Source organism: Malaclemys terrapin, chromosome 2 (genome assembly GCF_027887155.1).
Source record: "Malaclemys terrapin pileata isolate rMalTer1 chromosome 2, rMalTer1.hap1, whole genome shotgun sequence".
In the NCBI taxonomy this organism is placed as follows: domain Eukaryota; kingdom Metazoa; phylum Chordata; order Testudines; family Emydidae; genus Malaclemys; species Malaclemys terrapin.
Window position 1 is genome coordinate 74,158,895 of NC_071506.1, and position 18,243 is coordinate 74,177,137.

General features: G+C 40.2%; 1 protein-coding gene across 6 annotated transcripts in view; it reads left to right on the forward strand.

The window, feature by feature from the left end:
* Positions 1 to 18,243, forward strand: part of NOL4 (nucleolar protein 4) — a 271,342-nt gene that overhangs the window by 128,446 nt on the left and 124,653 nt on the right. The window contains exon 1 of one of the 6 annotated variants that reach the window (XM_054020561.1): positions 12,526 to 12,614. The exons of the other annotated variants lie outside the window; for them this stretch is intronic. The gene's annotated coding sequence lies outside the window, so the exon portion shown is untranslated. Of the gene's footprint in view, positions 1 to 12,525; positions 12,615 to 18,243 lie in introns of those variants that run through there. 6 annotated transcript variants of the gene reach the window in all.

The following is an 18,243-nucleotide window of genomic DNA, read 5'->3' on the forward strand; positions in this document are numbered from 1 at the left end:
GTTGGACAAGTCATTCAATCTTCTTTTTAATCTCAATTTCTCATCTGTACAGTGGGAATAGTAATATTCCCTTTATCCCACTATTTGTCTGTCTTGCCTATTAGACTGTGGACATTCCCACTCTACAATTGGGAGGTGTGATTGCAGTACCTGTTGTGGTATCCCATCCCTTTAAATGTTTGAGTCTCTCCCCTGCCAAGTGCAAAGCCTTCCTTCCTGTAGTTTGTTTTGCAGCAAGAACAATAAAGAGAGCACAGCTGTGTTTCCATGAGCTAACTCTGTGTCTACCTCCTTCTCTGCTGGGACCAGAAATATAACAATGGCCATGCACGATTTCTGTCCCATCCATGTCCACTGCTCCCATACCCGAGCTAGCTATGATCTCCCTAGATCAAAGGGAGATCTGGGAGGGATTTGGGTGTGGGAGGGGGTTCATGGTGCGGGGACCTGGCGGCGCTTACCACGGCTCTCAGGAAGCAGCTGCCTGGCCCCTGCGGTTCCTAGGCGCATGGACGGCCACTGCAGTTCTGCATGTTGCCCTCACATCTGCAGGCACCATCCCCCAGCCAATGGGAGCTGCTTAGCCAGTACTCAGGGCACGGGCAGTGCGCAAAGTCTCCCTGGCTGCCTATGCGCCACTTGTGGGAGCCACACGAAGCTAGGGCAGGCAGGGAGCCCGCCTTAGTCTCTGGACCCCATTGCGCCGCTGACTGGACTTTTAATGGCCCAGTCGGCATTGCCGACCAGCAGTATCGGATTTACCATGGCGCCGGGCCCATGGTCCAAAGGGTCCCCAGCCAGGCCCGCTCTTCTCTGCCCCCCACCCGCTGCTCTCTCCTGCAGGGGCAGTGGGCAGAAGCTTGGTCCTGCCGGCTCCTGCTGCAGCAGGACAGGCTCTGCTGGCAGCCAAGCTGCTCCCTCCCCTGCCTCTTCCCCTGAGCATGCTGCGTTTCCACCCCTCCCGCTCCCTGCCGCCGAACAGCTGTTTGCCGACATGAGGGAGGGGAAGGAGCGGAGCCGCAGCGCGCTCGGGGGAGGAGGCGGAGAAGAGGCGGGGGCAGGGCCTTAGGGAGGGGGGTGGAATCAGGGCATACCCTCTCCAGCCCCCTGCCATGAGCTGTTCAGGGCAGGGGACTGGGAGCATCCCCAGAACCCCAGCCCTCACCCCTAGCCCCTTTCCCTGACCCCTGCACCCCCAACGCCCCCAGCCCTGACTCCTGCACCCTCACACACCCCCACCCTGACTCCCGCAGCCCCCACACTCCCTAGCCCCTTGCCCTGACTCCTGCACCCCCCCACACATACCCGCTCCCCCAGGCCCTGACTCCTGCACCCTCCTACATTCCCACCTGAACCCCTCGCACCAAATGGGAACTGCCCCAGGTAAGCGCTCCACATCCCAACCTCCTGCCCCAATCCTGAGCCCCTTCCCTCACCCTAGCTCCTGCCCAGACCCAGCACCACAACCCCCAGCCTGCTCCTGCACCCTAACTTCCTCCCAGACACTGCACCCCCACCCTCAGTTCAGTGCAGAGAGAGATGAAGAGAATGGGCTAGAACCAGGGAGAAGGTAGGTACCCGCTCTATGTGGGCAGGGGCGGGGGGTGGCGGAAATCCTGTTTACCCCTTCCCCAGCCCTGCTGCACTTGCAGTTTACCTCCAGCCCGTCCCTTGCTCCAGGGACCAACCCTAGGTCCCGCCCTGCTGTGCTTTTGCCTCTGTCGCCTGCCTTGCTCCAGTCAGCAGGGACTAATCCTCCCCACATGCCCCACTGTGCTCATCTTGCCCCTGGCCCCTGCCTCGCTCCAGCTGGGGACCAATCCTTCCCTCCCCCAATGCCCCACTGTGCTCTAATTGGTAATATTTGCTGTCTAGTCTATAAGTAAAATTATTTTATTTTAATTTTTCCTCATTTTTTTTTTTGACACATTTCTATAGAAAATGTTTTCACTTAGGCTGGGAATAAGAACCATACTCCCTTCCTTGTTTGATATCTCAGTTATGCCCAGGCTTCAATTTTGATTGAAACTATCTTTCATGAAAGTTTATTGGCTACTGTCGCTGTCCCCTGTAATTCAAAAAACGACGAGTTGGTTTCCACTCATCCGTTGATGACTCCCCCCCGCTCCACCAGGAAACATCTAGCTGGTGTGTCTATCTCCTCTCTAACCGTCCAGTTTTCTCTCTCTTCCTGGTTTTCTAGTATGTACTTAGATTTTTTCACACAGAATTGCCTCATGAATTCTGTACTGGAGTCACTAGTGGATATATTGAGATACTTAACAGTTGGTGACATTTCCATTGTTATCTCTTTTAAACAAACTTTGTTTCAAATATATAAATCAAAGTTGTGCACTCTCCCCCTCTTTTAGAATATTCTTCCCTCTCCCCCAACCAAAGAGTTCAATTACAGAGATACAGTATGCTACATAGTTTATATTTAAAAAATTGCAGACAGGAATTTGTCTTTACTATTAGTCATATTTTTGATCAAAACTACTTATGCTGTAGTGACTCTGGAGACTCTCTCAGACTGGTAAGTGGGAGAACAAAGTCCATCCTATCAAGTGCCCTAAGTTAACTTCTTGCTCTATTTCAGGTATTCTGGGTACTTAATGCAGAGGTTCTCTTCTAATGTGCTTTATTGACCAACCTACTGTATTGTTTTTCTACACCATATTGTTAAAGTTACTGAGGTGACCAGAAGCGAGGAAGAACTTTGTTGATTGCTGGGATTTTTAGACTACTGAAGATGATATACAAAAGTTTTTTCAGCGATTGACTAACCACTGAACAAGTTGCTGTCAGCCCAGTGAGATGCCCCCTGCTATCTTACCTTGATTTTTTTTGCCTAGAGGTTCATATTCATCTAATCCACTAGTACCAGTGTACTTCATTTTCAGCATTGTGATACCATAATATTCTTTGTCTCATACTGCTCCTTTACAATGAATAATCCTGGAAATAATTTTTGTGGGGACCTATCCAGTTATTTTAATTCTGTCCTTGTGAGAAGTTCCACCACTGGAGTATTGTGTGTCTGTGAGAAATGAGGCAGGTGGAGTAAGCCATCACCCAGGTAATACCTGGATTGTTATCTGTGGTACAGAACTGATTACCTCTGGGGAGTTTGTCCTTGGAACATTTTCCTCATAATCCTCTGGTTCTGATGCTTGTTGAGGCAGTGTATTTGTCAGCAGCTTTCTCTTCTGCTCAGTATTTGAGTAAAATTAAAATCTGACAGTTCCACAACCCAAGTAATCGCAGGAGAGTTGGTTTAGCTGTTATCTGGACATAGGTCAAAGGGTTATTCTCTATGTACACAGTGAAACTTGGAGCCAGTTGTGAACTGCCCACTTCACTGTGAGGAATTCATGTGTTCCTGGTCTTTCTGTTTTGCAGAACTCATGCCCACTTACAACTAGTTCTTCTTGCCACTGCTAGACTGGCACCTCACCCTTCTAGAGATGCATGTGTATATGATACAAAGGGTTGGTGTGGTCCAAGTATCCCAGACTGTGTGTCTGGGTGATAGGAAAGCAGCTGTCTTATGGCTTGTATTTTCTCCGGCTGTAGTTCATTCTTTTTCCTAGGTTTCTCCCCATTTTCCTGCTTTCTCACTAAAAAGGCCTTTCAAAATAAACTGAGCAAGTTGTTGCAAAGCTGTGTGCATACCCTTTAACGGGGCACCTCCATAAAGAAGGAGGGACTATGTATACAGCTATGACTTTTTTTTATCAATCTGGTCAATGTAGCTTAAAATCTACCTTCCACATTTGTGTCCAAGGATTCCACTGCCAACGAGGATTCATGTTTAATTTGCAAAAGGGAAATAATTTCACATTATAAATCCCTACTCAGTCCCTTGCCCATGGAGTATTTTAACAGATAGGAATCAGAGCTGCTTTAATATTTTGAGTATTTCACACATTACTGACTGGGCTACGAAAGCCTTACAAACCCTAACACTAGTAATGACGGATAGATACTCGTGAGCTGAAATGATGGAGGGTTTTCACTGGGAGCAGAAGATTGCACATTCTTTCCTCCCATGTATGAGGTTTAGCTGATTACCATATCTTGTAACAATCCATTGCTATATGGACTTGCATATACACACGGTCACATACATGTGTCATGGAGGACTAGAATTTACACCCTTCATTTCCAAAATAAGTCTCTTATCTACTTAATCTAACCTGTCTAGTTTCTTTTAGTGTGCAGACAAAAATTTAGGTTTACTGTATGTATTCTTTGCAGGACATGCAATAGTGGTTGAGATAGTTAGAAACATTTGAGAAGTTGCATTCTGTTCAACAGAGGGTAGATCTTCTTACACAAACTTGCCAATACATTAGTCTCTGGGCCAGAGTCTGCTTTCAGGACATAGTGGAGAGACATCAGGGGAGGTCTGTAGATTTACACAACGTAACTGAGAGCATAATCTCTGAGAGCTTTGTACCTATGTGTAGGTGGGAACAATAATAAATAAGAATTATAATAACAAGAATTGTTTGGCTTTTAGGGGAAGGTACTGGAGTTAGACTTGGAGATCTCGGTTCAGTTCCCACTTGTGCTACAGACTTCCTACATGACCTTGGGCAAGTCACTTAAGCTTTGAACTTCACTTCCCCCTTTGTAAAGTGCGGTTAATAACACTTCCCTTCCCCCCTCCCTCTTTCTGTCTTCTCTGGTTAGATTTTAAAGTCTTTGAAAGCAGAGCCTGTCTCACTGTATTTGTACAATACCTACTGCAATGGGGCACTAATCTTGGTTGAGACCTCAAGGCACTACCATAATACATGTAATTAATAATAATGATTATTAATCATTAAATCACTGATCATACCCATGAAAATACTTGCTTGATTCAAAACCCCCACATTCTACAAACTCTTGCCTCAGGCATGTTCCCCAAAACACCCAGTTGTGACACAATAATGCCATATTTGACAGATTTATTATGGAAGCACTATGGTTCCACTAGTAAGGCTGAGTTTTGCACTTAACAAGGTGGTTGAATCTCTGCCCTGTGTATGAAGAATATAGTGTATTTGCTCCAAAATTATAGCGTTTATTGATGGAGTACAGAATTTATATTCTGATAATTTACAAGTAGGTTAATTAGCTTGAGTTAAAATAATTAAAAATGGGTCTTTTAAGAAATTTAATGTTGGTATCTGTTTCTCCAGAATGATCTTAATAACAAAATAACAGACATTCCAAACTTAATTTATTAAAACTCACTTGAAATTTCATGCATAGGCTATTTGAAAACTTTAAAAAAGATTTACAGTAACTTTCCCAAATATTGTGCATAAATGAAAGTTTCTTTAGCAGAGAGTGACAAATAATATTCTTCTACAGAGAATTCCACATAAAACTGTCCTCTTTTAAAATGGCTGCCACTTCCCATTGTATTCAATAGGATTGAGACCACAGATTGTGCTTAACAAAATGGCTGCTGACTTCACTGTTTGTGGAAACAGTCGGAAGCAGTGGGCATTTTGAAAGAGGATACTTTAACGAAAGGTCAGTATGGCCTTAATCTCATTGAGTACAATGGGAGATGGCAGCCATTTTGAAAGACCATTGGTTTCTCTGAAGAAGCCTTTTTTTTATCCACCAGCCTCTGCTGGCAAACTTAGTTATTAAAATTATGGTAAAAATACCATTAATCTAATTTTTTTTCAAAATCTATCTGTTGCCTAATATCTACTCAGTTAGAGGGCAAGAGGGGACAACTTGGGGTATGGGAGGAGGCATGGGGGATATTTTACAGAAGGGGAGAGATCCATGAATAATATGGCCATCTTGTTCTCTCAATTGCCCTTTAACCTATCTAACTGTGCCTATTACTATTTAGATATATTATAGACAAAGACTCATTGTGTTCTACAAACACAATACATTCGACTAAACTGAAACAGAAATCAATGAGTTGTTTTAATAGTTAACTGTAACTGACCTTGTAAGTTACAGAATCTAAAATGAAATATTTCTTAACAGTTTCCTGCATAACATACTGTAGTTGTTATCAGAAGTGAACCTGGAAAAAATACGTTTGGAAACCAACTCTATTATTCTGGAGTTTGGATGGCTTAAAAACTTTAGCAAGAGAAACACAATCATACTAGGAACAATTTCTTTATTTTACATTTTTTAGCTATCCTAACATAAATTTGTTTCTTTGCAAAAAAATCCAAACACTATTTTTGTATACATAAGATAACTAATTTTATTTAACTGCCAAACCTCAAATTTTCCAAATTGGGTACATAAATAAATGGCCTGATTTTTGAAAGATGGTCAGTCCCTACCTATTTCATTGCCTTAAAAAGAACAGGAGTACTTGTGGCACCTTAGAGACTAACAAATTTATTAGAGCATAAGCTTTCGTGGACTACAGCCCACTTCTTCGGATGCATACAGAGACATGTATGACTCTGTATGCATCCGAAGAAGTGGGCTGTAGTCCACGAAAGCTTATGCTCTAATAAATTTGTTAGTCTCCAAGGTGCCACAAGTACTCCTGTTCTTCTTTTTGCGGATACAGACTAACACGGCTGCTACTCTGAAACCTGTCATTGTCTTAAAAGGAAGTTGTGGGTGCTCAGCATCTCTGAAAATGAAACTACTTTTATTTAGATGCCTAATATGAGCTAAGGTGTCTATCTTCAGGCACTTGAGTTGGAAACTTTCAAGTTGTGCCTGGAGACTAAGGCAGTAATTTTTTTTAATGTGGTGTTGCTATTATTTTCTGCACATCCTTTTAGAATAAGCATGTCTATCAGATAAGTATACGGTATAATTTTTATTGTCAGTCTTGTTCATCAGAGACTGCACTGACACAGAGTAGCCTGATGTAATGACCTGCTTTAAACAGTGATGAAATTCAGTTTTTTGAAGCTGTGTAAATAATGCACATTAACAAGAGCAGTTTTACCATTGCTTTGCCTTTCAACCCCATCCAAGCAGACAAACCAATCTTCCAGATCTGAGAAATATAGCATCCTATTGTATCTTAATTTTTGACCTGGTCTTGCATTGATGATTTTCATGTAGAAATTATTTTGTTTAATGTTGAAAAGCTTGCATCTTACTCTGATTCTTTGTTTATTTATTCTGCAAGTACCTATTTATGCCTCTGCATTTACCAGTACAAATCCAAAATTCAAACTACTTACGTGGGAAGACAAACTAATAATAATAATTTATGGGTGAAAACCTTTCTAGTTTTCATGTATAAAAATATTTTGGCTAGAATGAAATTGTAGTAATTTGTTTCTTTAAAAAAAATCATATAATTTTTTCTTTTCATAAGGGATGACCCATCTCTTCTGATTCAGAAACCATGAAGGCCTTATTCTGCTCTCTTGTGTAAATCTAGACTAACTCCCCTGAAGTCAGTGGAATTACAAGTAGAGAAAACTAGTGTAAGTGAGATCAGAATCGGATCCTGATTGCTTAAATGACGCAGAGGATGAAATTGCAGGATGAAAAAAGTTAAACAAAATTACACTTTTCCAAAGGTAAAATAAGGTGGTGCTTTGTAAGTTAAAGTGCAGATTTGTGGGTCTCGCTTTTCTGTGCAAAGCCAGAGATCTCTATTCACTTATTTACATTTATTCTCTGTATTAACTCAGCATCACCAGTTTCTGTGTTTTGAATGTTAAAACTGAGGATCTGATCCTGCACGGTGCTGAATGCCCTCAGTTATTGTTGCCTTCCTATTGATTTGTTTTTTAACTGCCAACGTAGTTGAGCACACTCAGCACATCATATGAGGCACTCATTACCTGACAGAATCAGATCCTGAATTAGAAAGGAGTATGAAAGAAATGAGGTGTTAAAAATCTGGAGCAAGGGTTTGATTCTGCAAAGTGTTGGGCAGTGTAGCCCCAATTCAGCAAAGCTTGTGTGTGCTTAAGCTTTTTGTTTGGGGCTGAACACTTTTCAGGGTCAGTGAATAGTTCAAACAAAAAGATATAATCTTGCAACACATAGTGCCTTTCATATAAAGATCTCAAAAGATGGTACACATACCTAGAGATATGATATGCAAGAGATGATTATTCAGTGTTAAGGGTTCACAGTTAAAAATAAAGAATAGGAGTACTTGTGGCACCTTAGAGACTAACAAATTTGTTAGTCTCTAAGGTGCCACAAGTACTCCTGTTCTTTTTGCGGATACAGACTAACACGGCTGCTACTCTGATACCAGTTAAAAATAAGAAATGTCAGGAAATACAAGAGTGAAGGTCCCTGTGCTCAAATTAACTTGTTTACGTTGGACCGACATAGTATTTTTTACTTTGCATGGTGTCAAGTATCAGGGGGTAGCCGTGTTAGTCTGTATCTAAAAAACAACAAGGAGTCTGGTGGCACCTTAAAGACTAACAGATTTATTTGGGCATAAGCTTTCGTGGGTAAAAACCTCACTTCTTACCTTTCACTCTATACATCTGAAGAAGTGAGGTTTTTACCCATGAAAGCTTATGCCCAAATAAATCTGTTAGTCTTTAAGGTGCCACCAGACTCCTTGTTGTTTTTATAGTATTTTTTTTCTTTGTTCTTCATAATGGGCCAAATCTTGAGGTCTTTATTTATGGCCAGATTATAGTCCAGGCTGTGTAGTTGTCAACAGACATAAGAGGAAACATCCCCTCCAAGCCCCTGCTTGGTCTCCCTGCTAGGTCTGTGTGCACATGAAAAGCAGATGTTGTGCTTTTGGTACCCCACAAAATAGATGTGTAGAAAATGGACAAAGTTTGGATTCTACCCTGGATGCCTGGTAGTCCAACTGAGAAGGCTCAGGGGAGATGGGGTAAGGAGCAAAGGCAGAATGGGAAGGGCTCATGCTTCTCTGCACTGCCCCTGGGGTACATCTACATTCTGCTCATTCCTTGCTCAGGCAAATTCCCATAGAATTCAGTAGAAGGAGCTGCCTTTCCGTGGGGTCTTTGGGTTCCAGTGTGCAATGATGGTGATTCTGGCCTCCTGAATATCTCAGTAGCTCTCTGAACTTTGCTGAAATTCCTGGTTCTGCTGAGAGGAGTCGAGGGTGGGGGCATTTTTCCTGATAGAATGATCAGGCAGAACTACTGAGAACCAAGTCTGGAAGTTTCCAGCTCTAGGTTGGAATAATCAATGCAGTGGAAGACTCATACCCATGTTTGGCGAGGGTGCTGGATAAAACAAAAAAGCCACAGGATATTTAATGACTAAAAGTAGTCAGGACTTTGAAACAGATGTAAAATGTAGCATCTCATAAGAACATAAGAACGTCCGTACCGGGTCAGACCAAAGGTTCATCTAGCCCAGTATCCTGTCTACCAACAGTGGCCAATGCCAGGTGCCCCAGAGGGAGTGGACCAACAGGCAATTATCAAGTGATCTCTCTCCTGCCATCCATCTCCATCCTCTGACAAACAGAGGCTAGGGACACCATTCCTTACCCATCCTGGCTAATAGCCATTAATGGACTTAACCACCATGAATTTATCCAGTTCTCTTTTAAACGCTGTTATAGTCCTAGCCTTCACAACCTCCTCAAGTAAGGAGTTCCACAAGTTGACTGTGCGCTGCGTGAAGAAGAACTTCCTTATATTTGTTTTAAACCTGCTGCCTATTAATTTCATTTGGTGACCCCTAGTTATTGTATTATGGGAACAAGTAAATAACTTTTCCTTATCTACTTTCTCCACATCACTCATGATTTTATATACCTCTATCATATCTCCCCTTAGTCTCCTCTTTTCCAAGCTGAAGAGTCCTAGCCTCTTTAATCTCTCCTCATATGGGACCCGTTCCAAACCCCTAATCATTTTAGTTGCCCTTCTCTGAACCTTTTCTAGTGCCAGTATATCTTTTTTGAGATGAGGAGACCACATCTGTACGCAGTATTCGAGATGTGGGTGTACCATCAATTTATATAAGGGCAATAATATATTCAGTCTTATTCTCTATCCCCTTTTTAATGATCCCTAACATCCTGTTTGCTTTTTTGACCGCCTCTGCACACTGCGCAGACATCTTCAGAGAGCTATCCATGATGACTCAAAGATCTTTTTCCTGACTTGTTGTAGCTAAATTAGCCCCCATCATATTGTATGTATAGTTGGGGTTATTTTTTCTAATGTGCATTACTTTACATTTATCCACATTAAATTTCATTTGCCAGTTTGTTGGCCAATCACTTAGTTTTGTGAGATCTTTTTGAAGTTCATCACAGTCTGCTTTGGTCTTAACTATCTTGAGCAGTTTATTATCATCTGCAAACTTTGCCACCTCACTGTTTACCACTTTCTCCAGATCATTTATAAATAAGTTGAATAGGATTGGTCCGAGGACTGACAGCAATAGTGTCCTCTAATACCATGCTTCATTATCAAGAGGAAGTCCAGTTCACAATCCATAATGTCCTGTATGCACAGCCTGTAAGAAAGATATGACAGGAGAAATCTGTAACATCATCCAACATCTGCTTATATGTCCTTTTCCCCCCAAACCAATTTGCATGCCTACAAATATCAGAGTTTTCCAGTGGAATACAGAGTGTAAAATATTACCTCTTGAGTTGAAAATTATTTAACCAAGAGATTCTTCAGTGTTCAAGAATTTTGGTTGGTTGGTTTTAAAAGCAAAACCATATGTTGTTACCTGACTTAGCCTTTCTCCAATTTTATAGACTGTGACTAAGAAAATGCAAAAAGGAAGAAACCTCACACTAATTAGATGATAATGAATACAGGTGCTATAACTTTTTAGTGAATTACACTAATATGTCTTCATAGCAAGCTGTGGGAATAGAGTCAGGGCCAATAGATTTTTTTTATTTTTAATGTTGTGTACATGTGTATTGCAGAGGCATGCCACGACTCAATTTAAGGCAAATCTAAATGGGTTGTATAATTCTACAGATGCTGTGTTAAGGCTACAATGGGCCAACAAGTACGGTATTATGTGGCCTTGGGAAAATATACTGCACATTGTTTCTGCTTTGTGAGTTTCTCAGTGTAAATACATTCATTGCAGTATTGGGATTCAAGGTAGTGTAGGTAGATACAAGGTACATTACAAGTCATATATAACTTGGTATACGGGGAAGGTTGTTATACAGCCACTTACTTGGCTGCCAGCCGAATAGGAGACCAGGATCAAATCTAAACTCTGGATTCTTGCACCTCTGGATGACTTCTTCTCCGAGGTGATTTTTCCCCCTCAGTTTCCAATGAGTGAGGTGGCTTAGGGTGGTGTAAATTAAATTCCTCTGCAGCTTCCTAAATACTTAGTTACAAGGAGTCAGTGCAAACTTTGAGGAGGTGTGGTATACCATAGCTGCTGCAACATGTATATAGTAGTGCAGGTGGCACATAGCCGAGGGGAATGAGACATGAGCGTGATAATGGAAACCTCAAGGAGTAGTGAAATCAGTTCCATGTAAATGGATGGGTGAAAATTCCATTCATTGTGGTATAGTATCCTAAGTTGCTGACTCTTGGAGGTGAAGGCTCCTTGGCATATGACCTTGGCTGAGATAACAGAAGAAGACATGATCGTGCTCAGATCGCCAGGGGGTATGCAATAATAAAATGTTAAGGTTTTTTTTTATAAAGGCAATTCAATTTTCATGCCACGTTTCTATTTTAATTTAAGATTTAAAAATGTGCAAATAATAAAAATATACAGATTCTGAAATCTTCTTTGTCTTTTCATTGAGGAAAAAGTGTTTAAAATGTAGTCAGACATTCTGCAGCAGTAAATATCTGATATTTACAATATGGATTACTCAATTTCCTTTTTCCTTGATGAACAGGGCTCCCTAAGCTTATTGTGGTTGTTCTCTCTGATTTATATGAGAAATGTGGCTGCTGAGATTTGCTTTTGTCAGCATCCCCTCCCCCACCTCCGGAAACCTTAGCTCTTCAAACACTGATGCTGCGCTCTGTGTGTGTGTGAGAGAGAGAGAGAGAGAGAGAGAGAGAGAGAGTGAGTAATCTTAAAAGAAATAGTATATGGATAATAAATAGGAAAACAAAAGTTGAAGGACTTGGCTTGTGACTTTATTTCTCTTTTTTACACTGAGCTATTAGTGCAGACTAAGCATAGGCTAACGTTTATGAACATGTAGTGGTTTAAAAACAGCTATGTTGCATTTAAAATCAGCAATTTAACATAACTAGGAATGGCAGCTTCATTAAATAACGCCGTGCTCTTCCAACCATATTCTTAACTAGTAATCTCCCTGTAGCAAAGTACATAGATAATCAACATCCCAGCCTGTCAGTAAACTTGTTGGGGAATTAAATCCTAGAGGAAGAATCCCATAGCCCTGGAGGAAGGCTGAGTGCATGTTTCACTGTCGTCTTTTCGGCTCATCTCAGTAGTCCCATTGCTAGAATGTGCTCAGTTGTCATAGCAACACCATCTCCTGCTTCATACAGGAAAGATTAGCTCTTACTGTGCAGTGGAGAGAATTTAGGGGAAGTCAAGCTAATCCCTGGGTGCACTGTGAGAGAAAGGTTGGACCTCGCCTGAGGGATGCTGTATCTGCAATGATAGAATTGGCCTGCCACAGACACTGGTATTTAAGTTGAAGAGCAGAATTCACAGTAAGTGTCGGCTCCTCTAGAGTGGAATATTGAATGAGGTTTTCTAAGTCTTGTTGAAGACTGTCCCATGCCAACAGTGGAATGACAGCAGGAGGCTGTGTCTGGAATAGCAATATGTTTTGCTAGTTGAGGTGGTATTTCAAATATTGATGAAAAGCTTTAGCTCTTTAGAAAACTAGGGGGTAAATTTTTAAAACCTTGAGATGCACACCTAAAAACCGTAAGCATGTCTCATTTGGTGTGCAAAACTGGACAAGTGATGAAGAGCATGCCTTGCAAATTGTAGTGAGCGGGCAGTTGTGTATGCAATATTCTGCACACTTAAGAATTCCAGTGTGCTGAAAAATAAGTGGGAAAGCGTAAGGAAACCTATTTGTGCTACTACAGTCCTCAACTGCAAAAATGCTGAACTATGCATTTTAAGCATGAAAATTTAGAAAGAAGGTTTCAACAATGATTTGTGTTCTTCACTTAAAACCTGCACAGAAAAATGAAAACTTTATTAAATGGATAATCCCACTATAATACCAGCTTTTCTCTGAGGAAGAGTTAAAACTAATTTTTTTATTTAGCTTACTTTATGTGATGCTGTTATGACTTGACATGATACAATGTGGGAAATGTGGCTGTAGCTCCGTATTTTGCTGGATAGAAAGGATGTATTTTAATTGTTGGATGGTCTATTTTTTTTTTTTTGGTGTTCTAGCTTTTCTTTTATGTGGTCCTGTCTTCCACTTTTAGTAGATGCTTAAGTCTTCTGGTTGTTTAAGTTATGAAGGTTACAATAAACTCTGAAATGTCTGGTGTTGACATTTATTTTTACTGTCAATTTTCTCTCAAAGTTTATTTTTGTGGGCATAGTTTAGGCATTCATAAGCAAGTAAACAAAATATGAATGTTTCAAATATTCAGCATATGGATTGTTCACATTGTATGTAATAAAATGTCATGTTGATTATTGACTTAAAAGTTCTGGTTATTTTGAAATCTACAAAAACTTTAATTCCAAACAAATACATATATACTATTTTTTCTCCCTCATGTCTCTTCTTTTCCTATTAATGAGAGGACTTCATAGTAATTAACAATAGTAATATAGCACAGTTTTTAGAAAGACTGTCTTAACATTTATTAAAAATTACTGACATGGAAGAGCTGTTTTCAGTTTCTAAAAAGAAGATATTTCCATATATCTAAAATATTTTGTTTTTTTGCAAAAACTCAATTTACACACACAGTCTATTTAATGAAACAGCCTGTTTTCCACTTTTTACCACAAAAACTGTAGACCTCAGTATGTTGCCATGCCAGAGACCTGAGTCCCCTCACGCAGTGGAGGAGATGAAGGCTCTTCAGAAATTTTATGCCCTCTGCCAGTGGTGCTCAGAAGGTGGCAGACTTGAGCCCTGATTTGGTTAATGAAACAGCTTTCCTCTCTACAAACACATTCTCTTGGCTATTTTACAGTAACAGTAATAACATTGCTACTCCGGAAGGACATTTGTTGTCCATTCAGATAAGTGCATTAATAGTATATATCTACTACAAAGAGAGGAATTTAGGAATAAACAAGGAAAAGGTACTAAAGCATTAGGCCACTATCAAGGCTGGCCTTTGAGTCAAAGCCAGACATAGTGATGGGAAATCCACACAAATGCCAAGGAGAGAAGGGATGTTGAAGGAGAGGATTACAGGACGTCTAATGCACAGGTTTTAAGTGGAAAGAGCTCACAGAAATTACTGCTTATTCAATTCAATTTAAAATGGAAGTATTTATTTTTCAAAAATCCTACAAAATTAAGAAACATAGGGAAATATTTATCAGAGAACTTACTGCATACTTTCAGTCCTCTGTACTTAACTGTGTATTGAAATATTGAGAAAGACAAAGTAGGTGAGGTAATATCTTTTATTGGACCATGTTCTGTTGGCCAAAGCTACAAGCTTTCGAGCTACACAGAACTCCTCTTTGGACCTGAAGCTCTACACAGAGCTCAAAAACAGTGTGTAACTGTGTAACTCAAAAGCTTGTACCTTTGGCCAACAGAAGTTGATCCAATAAAATATACTATCTCGCCTACCTTGTCTTTTCTCATATCCTAGGACAAATGAGGCTACAACACTGCAAACAACATATTGAAATATTTGCCACTTAACATAGTTGTCTGTAGATTTACAAAAATTGTAGACCATTAATGGCATGAATGTAACAAATTTGTCTCTCTTTGTTAATACAAGGTAAGCAATTTGTTGGAATTTCTTTCATGCTGAGATCATGTGACTTGCTTTTTCCGTCTTTAACCTCTCTGTGGGACATGGCTGAGTGAATTTTTGCTGGATTGGTATTTCAGAGAGCTTTTAAAGGCAATTATTTTCTCTTATGAGCTTTATATATTGAGTTAGTCTTATGAATTCTCTCTGTACGCATTTCAGAAAGTTGGCTACAGTATTTTTCAGAACTGATTATCGTTGATGTTGAATTTGTCTGATTTTTCTTGTAGCTGCACTAAGGGAGTTGGGTTTCTACACACACTTTAGGAAGTGCATGAATGGAACTACTTGCATTAGTAAGGTACTAGTTAAAATAAAAATGGGTGCCCGAATAAGTCCCAATGTATGTATTCAAAACAGGTACACTTGCAGCACTCTCCCTTACAGAGATCCATATATAGTGTTCTTGACGAATCTTAACATGGATTTCTTCTCCCAAAGCACTGGTCAGGAATTTTCAGTCATTGTTTTTTTCAAGGGAAAATGCTGTTTCCACAAAAATTAAAATTTGTCATGAGAAGTTTAACTTTTTCTGAAATCTTTCAATTTTCTGTCAGGAAAACCAAAACAAAATATTTCATTTTTTGGTCAGGTTGAGCCAAATCAAAATGTTTCAGACCAGTTGGACCTTAATCTCTGCTCACCTGAGTTGTTGTGGTGCCACACAGGAGTTGTAAGGTCAAGAGATTATAGAACTAATTAATAGGAATTCTCTTTTCTTGAAATTTGTCTACTTTATTTAAAAAGCTCACACAGCACAGCGTCCACTTCCATCCTGATCCTACTCTTCTTGAAGTCAGTGGATGCTTGGTCTCCATGTTTCATATGGATCCTGTTGCAGGGAAACATACCTAAGAGATTCTGCATCTCCAGCGCTGACAAGAGGGAGGGAAAGGGGACAATTGTACCAGGACCCTGAGCTCAGGGCCCACTCCCCCAAAATGTCTGTAATGTCAGTGTAAATAAAATTAAATGGGTGGGGGAGGACCCCATGAACATGATGTACTGAGGCCCCAAATTTCTGTGTACCTCCCAGGCAGCACTCTGCACCTCATAGGACTTGGCTATCTTAGTATCCACAAATATGACAAAATCATAAATCTTGCTGTGTCCTTGCAGGAATCTCATTACAGTGATAGCACAAGTCACAAGATATCACAGTTCATAGCTTTTACTACCCTTCTGCCACAATGCAGCTGGGTCTATTAATCAGATATTTGTCACTTGCATGTTATTAATAAGCAATTATTCTAACATTAGTGGGGATCTTGTTTCACAGTTGTGAGGCACTAAATCTCTTGATGTTTTTACATCTCTTGAAATCTTCTAAAATGTGTTCAAGCAACATATATTCAAAGGAACATGAGCTGGGCAGAGCTGAGGAGAGAATTCACAAGTAAAAGGGGCCCATGAGCTAAGAATTTGTATATCTTATAGCAGAAGCAGAGTTTTGTTTTATTAGTTTTTGAGACATAAACTCAAAGCCTCTTCAATAATGTCTCTGTTCTTGTTATTTAAATATGTCAACATGTAGTTTTAAAGAATATTTTTCTTTCAAAATTTTAGGTTCAAAGTTTTCCCTAATTTTAAAATAGTGGTAGTCAAATGTGGGAAATGCTGATAAGCAGATTTAAAATAGTAAATGATAATCTATTGTGCTTTTCCCTCACCAGCCAAAAAATTGTAAAATTCAATTTTCTCTAACTTTGTGTACGGTCTATTTAGTGTAGTAGGCAAAATTCTTTCCCTAGCAGCCCACATGTGGCTCCCATTGATTGCGGTGGGATTATGAACAAGTATCTAAAGGCATATTTTGGCTTGGCCCCATGTTTTCTTCTGGCTGGCTTTGCAGCAGTTAATTTTAAAAAACCCTATTCTCAGAGCTGTGCTACGGGTCTCATGTTTCTATATGAGGGGACGTGATTATGTTGATTTTCAGTACTGCAAAAGGCATGGAGGGAAAAGTGAGAAGGCTTTCCTGGGCACTTCTTTGGATCTCCCTTTCAAAAGGCAGTGAAGATCCCAAGCTCTCTCTCATGTCTGGCAGGCCTATCAGAAAAGGGTAGGGTTGTTCTTTTGACTTGCAACTACATTAGTTGTCAGATTTCTCTGTTGTGGCGCTTTAGAGAACTGAAAAAACAACGAGGAGTACTTATGGCACCTTAGAGACTAACAAATTTATTTGGGCATAAGCTTTCGTGGGCTAAAACCCACTTTATCAGATGCAAGCAGTGGAAAATGCAGTAGGAAGATTACATACATAGTACACGAAAAGATGGGGGTTACCTTACCAATTCTAATGAGACAATTCAATTGAAGTGGGCTATTATCAACAGGAGGAAAAATCACTTTTGTAGTGGTATTCAGGGTGGCCCATTTCAAACAGTTGACAAGAAGGTGTGAGTAACAGAAGGGGGAAATTAGCATGGGGAAATTAGTTTTTAGTTTTTGTAGTGACCCATCCACTCCCTGACCCATCCACTCCCAGTCTTTATTCAGTCCTAATTTGATGGTGTCCAGTTTGCAAATTAATTCCAGTTCTGCAGTTTCTCGTTGAAGTCTGTTTTTGAAGTTTTTTTGTTGAAGAATTGCCACTTTTAAGTCTGTTATTGAGTGTCCAGTGTGGTTGAAGTGTTCTCTGGTTTTTGAAAGTTATAATTCTTGATGTCTAATTTGTGTCCATTTATTTTTTTGCATAGAGACTGTCTGTCTAGTTTGGTCAATGTCCATGGCAGAGGGGCATTGCTAGGGTACTGAATCATTTCAAACTCCTGAGGCCATTTTGGGGGACATAGAAGCCTGGTAGTTGTAATGGAGAAGAGGGTGCTGCTGCTTGTGGCTGACATGTGTCAGGAGAAGAAATGTAGGTTCATCATTTTGAGCTGGTAATCTTTTTTTGCACAGGGATTTAATTACTCATTGCATTCTTTTCCCCATTCAGCCCTCTAGCATCTGGTCACAGTTTGACTCAGTAGTTTACTAAATTGTTGTTTATCTAGTCAGTGTGGGTTAATGTATAATGTGTCACCTGCATGGGATGTGGCTGAAAGACAGCACTGGCATTTTATGTATATTATTGAGGGTCACACAAACACTGATGTGTAGGCCAACTTTCGTGTTATCCAATTCTTTAAGTGAAAACGGCTTTTCAGATTTAAAAAAAAAAATCCCCCAATCCCAACATATATAGTGACATTTTATACATAGACTATAACCTCTAGTAATGTTGCAGGATAGTGCCATTAAACCTAAATTTGATTTAAGTCATCTAAGCTGCTTCATTTCTTCACTTTTTTATCAGTTTAATATTTTTAAGTTTTTTGTATCCATGAGTAATTGAAACTAGGGTCCAACATAA